Raw genomic sequence first — 10104 nt, forward strand, 5'->3', positions numbered from 1 at the left:
GCTGCAGCCAATCCACAGCATGGGGAGATGAGAAGCTACTCAAAGTTATCAGTGTTCTGTGTCTGGTTCTCTGATCCATGGTTTAGGTCCACATATTGTACCAGAAACAGTGACGATTTTGACAGACTCCAGTATAGGCTGTCTCCTGGAATTTTCCTGGAATATCAGTTTGGGTTCTTTTCTGCAATATAGTCCCTGAGTGCCAATCTTAGGTGGGGCAGCTGCCCTTTAAAGTTCACAATTGAGAGTGTTGGGAGGTTGTTGATTATTCACCTGATCTCTCAATAGCTATAAATACCAGTTGAATATTTTACACAATTTACTCTTCAGGTCACATGACAAATAATGTGTGGCCGTTAGCTTCTTACACTTCTAATGATAGCTCAGGGAGCAAACAACTGTTAAAGGTATCTCACAGATCTGCCAAAGAGGAACAACTCTCCATCCAAATTTAAACCCAGGTTATGTGCTATAAATGGACATTTGGACCTAAAAGGTAGCTGTTATTATTATCTTTTCTATAATAATATTTACAGAAAAGAATAGAATGTGAATTTCACTGCTTTGTTTGCAGGGACAAAGGTCAGAGAGTGTCAAACTGCAGATCTTGGGTTCTTAATAATGGGCTGTTGTGTTTAACCTCCTCAACTTCTTTTCTCCACTTATAGGAAGGAACAAAATAAAATGTTTTGTGGAAGTTTATATTGAAATGAGGTCAGGTAAACTAATGACTGCTTGGTATTTTATGACAAGTTTTATAACCTTGGAGTTGCCATAACTTTCAAACGATCATCAATAAAGTTTTATTGCGAAAGGGTCGCCATGTGTCTGAATGCTTTTGCACATAGTAAAGGCATGCTGCCCCATTGGCTTCGCTCACCAGCCCCTTTTCACCCCAGCCATAAAGTCCTCTTCTTTTTTATTGGAGGTTGAAAAGTCCCCGGGTCTATTCTCCTCTATCAGCTCGGCAATGTGGGAACTACGTAGAAATTATTTATCTATGACTGAATGATAGTATACAACCAACTTTTCTAAAACGAGTAATGAGATATCTGAAACTAGATTTTAAAAGGTGTCTCTTAATGAAATAAATGACAGTCTGTTGGGGGGTGTGTGTGTATGACAATAGTTCACCACAGAAACGTGTTTGAATGCTAGATACGTGTATCTGTATAACCCCAGAGGGCTGCCATTAAATAATTAGGCGCTTAGGGACGGATAATGGTCTCAAACACAAAACAACAACAAAACTACTTAAGACTGGTCTTGCGGACCATGAGATCAACGATTTAGGAGGTCTCGATTTGGGCCCTACCCTAAATTTTCCCAAAGGAGGAAGGGAAGATTGGACTGGGGCTCTTGCCGGATTGCCGCCTAACATGTTCCCAGAAGCGCTCCCCCGGGCCAGACCAAGAACTCCAAGTGTCAGCCCTCAGGGTCACATTCAAGTTCACAGACACCGGCGCATCTTTGTCCGCTCCGGAACGCTACGTGGGAAGGAAGCCGAGGGTGTCCTGAGATTTAGACGAAGAGAACTAAAGATTACATAAAACGAAGCTTCCGTTGTATACAGCTTCAGACAGCCACGCTCCTTCAGGCGAGAGCTAAGACGGGGAGGGAGCGCGGGAATGCCGTAGAGCGGCGGGAAGAGAAGGAGAGGGAAGACAAAAGCTGGAAAATTGACCGCCCACTCGCCCCATCTCGACACCGGAGTGAGAGAGCTTGCCCCGAGTCGGGCAGGACCCCTGGGCGACAAACTTTTTCCTCCCTATACAGGCAGATCCCCCAGCCCTAACCGTTCGCAATTTGCGCGGCGCTCCCGGCGAAGGGGTTGGTGAACACCGCCCTCTCCCGGATCTCCGGAGACTCTCTCCGACGCGCCGAGTGCGCTCCTCCCTAGGCTCGGAGCCCCGCACTCAGTCGGCTCCCACTGCGCGTCTCCTTCCCCCAGACCAAGGCCTCTAGAGCCCCCGATCCCGGATCTGGGCCATGAACCGGATCTGCGGAGCACAGAGGGCTGGAGACCCTGCTGCACCCTGCAGCGTGGCCGCGGAGAGCGCGCAGCCACAAGCGTCGTTCCTCAATGGGCAGCACGCCCCCAACCGCGCTCGGCTTTGCAAAAGCGGCCGCCACCCCGCGGGTCCCCGGCCTGTCCGGTCTGCCCCCGCCTGAGCCCGCAGCTACCGGGAACCCCCGAGGGCCTGCCAGCACTTAGGAAGTTCCTCCTCCGAATCCCTGAAGAGTTCGGACCTGAGGTCCCTTTTACAGTGGTCGATGGCAACCGGGAGCGGAGTCGGGGTCCCCACGGCCGAAGAGTCGCCGTGGGTAAATTGCCTTGCAGCTCACCCCCTCATCTCCTCCTGGGTCACTAGCCAAGTCCCTACTAGCGCTCCCATGGTGCACCGCCAGCCGCCACAGACAACAAACAGCACCTGGGGCATCACCGCGGGAGCGGGCGCAGGTGGAGGGCGCGCAGGTGCAGGGCCCCCAGCACCCTCCGTACGCCCCGGAGCCGCGGGCCGGGTTGTGAGGCCGGCGCCAGACGCTCGGGTCGCCACGCGCCACAGCCCAGAGCGCGGGCAGCTCCGCCGTGGGGGTCCCGGCTGCGGCGCGGCCCGGGCCGACTCGCTCCACCCGGCGTTTGCGCTGCGGGAGTTGGCTGGGCAAGGCGGGCAGCCGCGGCGCTGCGACGGGCTGTGGCGCCACCTCCCGGGACACCTCGCGGGAAGTGCGGCTCCCGGGTGGCCGGCGCTGCGACTCCTCTGTAGCGCCAGTGGCCCTTTCCGCGCGACTTCCCGTAATAACGCCCCGAAATGCCTCCAGAAATGCCTGTGCTACAACTACTAAGCCAACAGTCAGTGTGAGTCCTCCCTAAACACTGAAAGGAAGATCCCGGCTCCCCGGATGAGTTGCGCACCCACACAAGCACCTGGCCGCGTGCTCCCACCTGGGGAAGGCGCGGAAGGGAGCTTTCTCTTTTCAGGGATCTCGGAGTCTCCTCATGTCCCCAAGGCTCCAGCAAGAAGTAAGAGGAGATGGCTCACGGGCGTGGGTGTCTGGGGGTGTGTGTGTTGTGCCCTCCCCACCCCCCAAGGCTCCGGGTTGCAGTGGGGACAAGCCATCTGGAAGGGACCCTGCCGTGCTTGCTGGACTTGAACAGAGCCAGCCTATCTGCCATCACTTCTGTCCCGCCTGGGCCGAACCCAGACGCTCTCTCCACCACCGCTGGACGGGAGAAAGCTTTTCCTTTTTGTATTAATATATACCAGCAAGGTTAGAAGGTTTTTTACAGTGATGTTTAAAAAAAGAAATTAAGTGAGAGGGTGGGAACAAAACCTCAACTTCCTCAGAAATATAGAAAGGGCAGTTTTCAGAGTTAGGTTTCCGATGCTAATTACAGTTGAGACCCTGAGGGGCATCACATTCCTGAGTTCCTTTCTCTGGCTTCATCCTTAGTTTTGAGAATTTGGGCTTCTCTGTGGGTGAGCACTATTCACCCGAGAAGTCTGCTTATACATTGACAGCTTCTGTAAGCCCATGTTATGAAGACCAGCTAAGGTTGGCTGTGAAGGGAGAATCTCAGTGTGGGTCCTGGAAGCTGGAGTGGATCCTCCCCTTGGGTTACCTCTGGACAACCACTCTGGGCTGTGTTCTTGCTGTAATTATCTTACCATCTTATAACGCTGGCCTTGGAGGCACAGCTGCTCTTTCAAAGCTCTGCCCAAGGAGCTGTATATGCCTATTTTCATTAGTGTAGAATGGCATGTTCATGTAGTCAACTCATATTTATTGAGCACTTGCTATGTGTCTGGCACTGTGCTACATTCTGGGGAAAAATGACAAAGAAGAAAGACATGGCCTCAAACAAGCTGGACCATCTGGTTGACAAGATACTGCTCTCAGCTTGGGGTTCTCTGTAGGCCTGGCTGTCTCCTGGCAAAGGCAGATTTTCTTTTCCATCCTCAAGGATCCTCAAATACAATTATCCTCTTTGGAAGTCAAGGAGAAGAAGGTCACAGAGAAAGTGGATTCTCTAGCCAAGTCGAAACCTAGCTTCCAAATTCCCGGGTGGCTGAGGACCTATCTGTTGCCTGGATGATTCATCTAATGTGATGTGGTCTTCCTTATAGCTTCAGTAAGAATAATATCAAAAGGCAGTGAGATGCCCAGCCAGAAAAAGAGGTGCCTAGGAACAGTGGCAGGCAGCTGGTATCTCACGATACCCGGATGTAACACAGCAAACCTGCACGTGCTGGTACCTGGTCAAGAGGGTGAGGTCACATTTCTGCTTATCTCTCTGCCTTTCTTCCTTCTTTCCTAGGGACAATTCCCCCATTCACATCGAGCTCTAAGCTTCGATGGTCTACTAAAACAGGCCCACCTAAACAAAGATATGCAGGAGACCCTCTCTGGATCCTTCAACATGGAATTTGGAAAACTTCCGAACACTAGCCAAGAAGGAGGGCCCTGGATACCAGGCATCAGCTTTCTCTCAGAGCCCTCCCATGTGGGAAGCTGGAGACTTGAGGTGGATTTTGCTCTAGCCTTCATGCCATTTACCTTTCCCTGCCACTCTTTTCAGAGGCCTTGCTTCCTGCCCCTAAATGGAAGCCACAAACCACAAGCTCTTACGAGGTCAATAAACATAATTTCCTTTTTTGATAAGACTGCTAGAATGAGGGAATCTTACATTTGTATAAATGTATAAATCTTACATTTGTCCATGTTGCAGTTTTGTAAAGCTCATTACATGTATTATTTCATTTATCAATCTTGATAAGCTTTGATAGTCTGCATAAAGGGAATTTGAGACACAGAGAAATAAAGTGACTTTTATCTAAAATTGAAGGTAGCAGAGTTGGTACAGCTACAGACTTGTATTTCAATAAAGCATTTGACAAAGTCTTTTCTGATAACCTTTTCTGATAATGTGGGTTGGGTGATATGATGGGTTGCATGCTCATTCATTCATTCTTTGAAATAACAGTTTTTCTTTTAGGCATAGTCCATGTGTCAGGAACTGGGCTCAGTACTAGAGATATAACGATGTTATAGACAAGCTATGTTCCTTGGGGGTTCACAGTTTTGTGAGGGAAGAGACATGTTAAAATATAGTAGCAGTAAGGCAACAGTATAATGTCATGGAGTTAGACACAAAATGCTATGGAATGCAAGAGGAAACCAAAGGCTGGTCCTCAGGCTGATGAAAGCTGTTGGCATGGTCTCATATTTGTAGAAAACATGACATTAGAAAGGATAAGAAATTTGAAAAAAAACACAGTCTATACAAAAACACCTTAATAGGCAGGAATAATTGACTATAAAGAAAACTAATCAGTATATTGGTAAATATAAAATTCTACCCTCAGATACAAAATAAGTGAACCAATGTTGGAAGGTATGGTTTGGGTAAACTGAAGGCTTATAGTTGACTGCAAGCTCACCATGAGCCTAGAATATTTATGTTCTTAGTTTGTGCTAACAGAGGTGGAGTATTCAGCATAAGGGTGATTATTCTTCTGCATTGGGGTGGGAACATGTCCCATTTTGGGTCCCCATACATTAAGGAAAGGTTGACAATGGGTGTGTATGCACAAAGGGAAGCAAGCAAAATGATGAAGGACCCTAAACTAAGTCATAGCAATGGCTTACGGAACTGGAATTGTTGCTAGAGACCAGAGACTCCGAAAGTATGGCATAGCTGTCTTCAGATATTTGAAGGGCTCTCAGATAGAAAAGGTGTTGAACTTACACTGTCAGAGGAGCACAGCAAAGGCTTTCTAGTTTGCAATCCAGAGACTGATGAAGGAAAGTAATCCTCTATGAACTTGATTGTCCTTTCCTGATAGATTCAAAGCTCCATGAATGCTGACACTAACATCTGTCTTGTTCACTCTCTAACTCCAGTGTTTTCCTCATAGAAGGCAGTCAATGAAATTTTGATGTACGGATGAATCAAAAATTATTCCATGTGGCTCCAAAAGATAGAACTAAGACTCAAAGGCAACAGGGTAGAGTTGGATGACAAATGAAGCCAAATAATTTGGCTATTAATTGGGATTATTGATGTAAGTAAAGATATATGATTTGCATTATTATTATTTTTTTTTTTTTTGAGACAGAGTCTCACTTTGTTGCCCAGGCTAGAGTGAGTGCCATGACGGCAGCCTAGCTCACAGCAACCTCAAACTCCTGGGCTCAAGCGATCCTACTGCCTCAGCCTCCCGAGTAGCTGGGACTACAGGCATGCGCCACCATGCCCGGCTAATTTTTTCTGTATGTGTTAGTTGGCCAATTAATTTTCTTTCTATTTTATAGTAGAGACGGGGTCTCGCTCTTGTTCAGGCTGGTTTTGAACTCCTGACCTCGAGCAATCCGCCCGCCTCAGCCTCCCAGAGTGCTAGGATTACAGGCGTGAGCCACCGCGCCCGGCCTGATTTGTATTTTTAATTTCAGCCATCATTTACCTGTTTGGCAAGAAACTTTTATTATCCTTAAATTTTTTATTCCAGAAGTGATGTTAACTAAAGAAGTATATAGTCCTTAATGGCCCTTGGGTGGCATTTCGGTTCCATGAGACCTGTAGGACACACCACACATAGATTCTTCTTGAGAATGGGAGAAACATAATGAAAGGGCTAGGTCCCCAGATGTTATTTGATTTTAGCTGCAATTCAGACGTGTTAAGTTGTGGTCGCCAGAGTATCTAGTGTATTTAGGAAAAATGTTTAGGTTTTGCTTTGCTCTTTGCTAGTTCAGTGGGATTCGAACTTTTTCAAAGTGACTACTTGCATGTTGTGTAACAAAGATAGCAATAAAGCCTGATTGTAGAACCATGGAACCCCTGAGTAGCCCTAGGGTTCTGGAGAACTCAGTCCTTATTTGATGTAATGGTCCAGATGCAATGGCCACATGCCCTGACCAAGCTGCAGTATAAAATTAGTTTATGTGGAAGGATTTCTAGCTCTTATCAAAGCCCCAACTATTGATTTTTTACTTGTTAGTTATATGTTGATGCTTTCTGTCTAGTGATCGTATTTCTTTCTAGTGATGGTTTTAGTAAGCAGTATCTCCCTCATTTTTTAAATTTTTTGTTTTATTTTCTCATATTATGAGGGTACAAATATTGTTAGGGCTATGTATATTGCCCCTGCCACTCCTCCCCCACCCCGCCAGCGGTATCTCCCTTAAACTACGTGGCAGTTGGTCAGCACATATTGGAGGCTTCCTGGTGGTTCTTAGAGCTCATGAAGAAAAATAAAAGTTAATGAGGACTGTCATTCAGTTGCCGAAGTATGCCCAACCTTGGCCTTTAGAATACTTACTTAATTTCTCCATCATACCAATGTCAAGAGAGGTACCACACATCAGCTCCTCCACTGCCTGTTCCCTACAGCAGTAGCACTCTCCTTTTTATGGAATGTCTGAAAGCACTTGTGGATTAGCATTGGAAGCAAGGAAGAGTAAGGAATGATACCATTGTGCCAGCTTGCTGAGGAGAAAATAATGTTGTTGCTGTCCTCTCCCTCCCTTCCCTCCATGCATGGAATTAGTTATCTGGACAGTTGATTAAATGATGCATGCAACTATCTCAATGGGAAGGCATATAAGTAGTAATAATAAAGCTAATGTTTATTATGTCCTCTGTGCCAGGCATTGTGCCAAGCACATGACATCTCTTATCTTACTTCATCCTCATAATAATGTTATGAGAGAGAGGCTTTTATTGATTCTCATTCTATAGATGAACAAACTCCAATGTAGGAAAGTTAAGTAACTTGCTTGAGGTCACATAGGTGTTGTGTGGTGGACTCATAATCCAGAGCATCTTCATTGCCAGGTAATAAGATATTATATTATCGTGTTTCTTATTCTAGTCTGATCATGGAAGAATGAAAACCAAAGGAGTGCAACTTGTTTTTTAGCCATCACTATTTTTATTTAAAAAATCTATTGCCAAAAGGTATTTTTGCATGGTAGAGTTCACATTTTATTTCAATTGGTTTCAATTATTAATGCTTACATTTCTTGCTGATCCAGCTGCTGTGAGAAATCCCATTCTGTAGTACTTAGTCTAGAAATTGTTGGACATAATCAAATAGTATCCAGGTTAATCACGTTTTATACTACTTCCTTTAAAGTAGATTTTGTCTGGGCCATTATTATAGAGTTTGAATGACTGGAAGACAGCCAAATTGCTTTCCTAATTATCTTCCAAATTCTAAAAATAGTACCTATGCCTTGTTAATAATAATAATAATAATTATAGCATTTATATAGTGCTTGCCTTATGCCAGGCACAGTTCTAAGCACATGAAGTATTTAATCCTCACAAAACCCCTACGAAATAGGTATTGTTATTCATCCCATTTTACAGATGAGAAAACAGAAGGAAGAGAGGTCAAATAGGTTGTCCATTTTCACACAGAAGACCTATCAGCCCTTTGACTGAAATAGAACTACTTGTATGCTGCAGGCTTGAGAGAGTCAGTTATTAAATTTTCAAGAATTTAGTGAGTCAGTTGTTAAACTTAGCCATTACTAACAACTAAATTATGTACAATTAAATAAACTATTTCCACAACAAAAGTAATAAATATGTAAAACTCATCAGTTTGTAATTATATTATGACCCGTCACTATTATTTGTGACTTTGAGGTCATTTACGTTTTCTATGTGTATATGGTGGAAATACTATATAATAACTTATATCAATATAATGATATGCTACTGTGCAGCTTTCCAACTTCACGTTCCCTGACATCACACTGGTAGCTTTAAATTTGCTATGGTGGAGTATTTACACCACAGGAATTGGCAATTTCCCCAAACAGGGCTTTTGCTCCTCAGAGAGCCAGTTGTTATAAATTGACCAGCACAATACTGCATAGACCTCTAGGCCCAACGCTGTAAGCATGGAACCTGAAGAATTGCAGGAGCAATGAAATGAAAAAATATTTTAAATATGTGGTTAAGAATGCAGTTTCTGGAGAGAGACTGCCTGATTGGAATCATGGCTTGATCACTTATTCACTATAACAAAACATGTGATAACTCAGCATTTTGAGCTCCTAGTCTCTGCTGGACAGTAGGCAGAGGAAAAGTTAAATTCATATAGGTTTAAAAAGCATTTCACAACCCACAAGATAGAAAAGACACTCAGATTAATTAATCTAATCAACAGGTTATTTATACAATCGAACTTTTTATGCCAGTAGTTGCAAAATCTCTCCAAAATCTTACCTATTTTAGGAATATTTAGTGGCAAAAATGCAAGGTTCTAAATTGGAGTTCTGAGTAACATAATTTCTTGGTGAGTACAATAGATTCTCTTCTTGAAAGGGAAGAAAGAGCCATTCGAAAGAAGTGACTGTGCCAGTTTACTCATTGATCTAAATTCACATGTTCTTTGTCCTCCATGCAAGGTGTAAGAGGACAAAAAGAAAAGTCTGACATCCAGGGGCTTACAACACATGGGAAGAAATAGCCATGCAAACAACTAATTGCATATAATGCCTTAAGGAATGCAAACCTTTGGGATAAAGAATGAAATTATTATCTTGAAGATACAAACAATATGCTAAGTGTTCATCTGAGAGGATATAGGATGGTATGGTTAGTTCTGACAGGCTAAAATCAAAGACCTCTATACATTATTCTAAGGATATTTGCATGTTTAAGTATCTGTTGGTGTGGATTATTGTGGCAGAGTTCTATGGCTGTTCTTAAGGGAGAGTTGGTTTGTTTGTGGTTGGGGCAATGGGGTGTGGGTGTTCTTGGATTTTTGTTTATTTTTGTTTTGTTTTGCTTTGCTTTACAGAGAAGAGAACTAAATTAAGCACAATATATCTTATTGGTAAGTGATCATTAAGTATGTGTGGCTCATTGTAAATACTCTGGATTTGTGATTTAGGAGAGCTGAATTCATGTCTGGATTTTATCACTGATAACTTTGGGAAGCCATTTTCCCTCTCCAGATCATCTGCAAAATTTAAGGCTTATAATAAATGATCCTCTGAACTATAGTGTCTTGAGATTATCTTGGGAGAAATATGGGGGAGGGAAAAGGAAGATTTGCACTGAGAGGCATTTCTATCTTGAAG

Source organism: Microcebus murinus, chromosome 6 (assembly GCF_040939455.1).
Source record: "Microcebus murinus isolate Inina chromosome 6, M.murinus_Inina_mat1.0, whole genome shotgun sequence".
Classification (NCBI taxonomy): Eukaryota; Metazoa; Chordata; class Mammalia; order Primates; family Cheirogaleidae; genus Microcebus; species Microcebus murinus.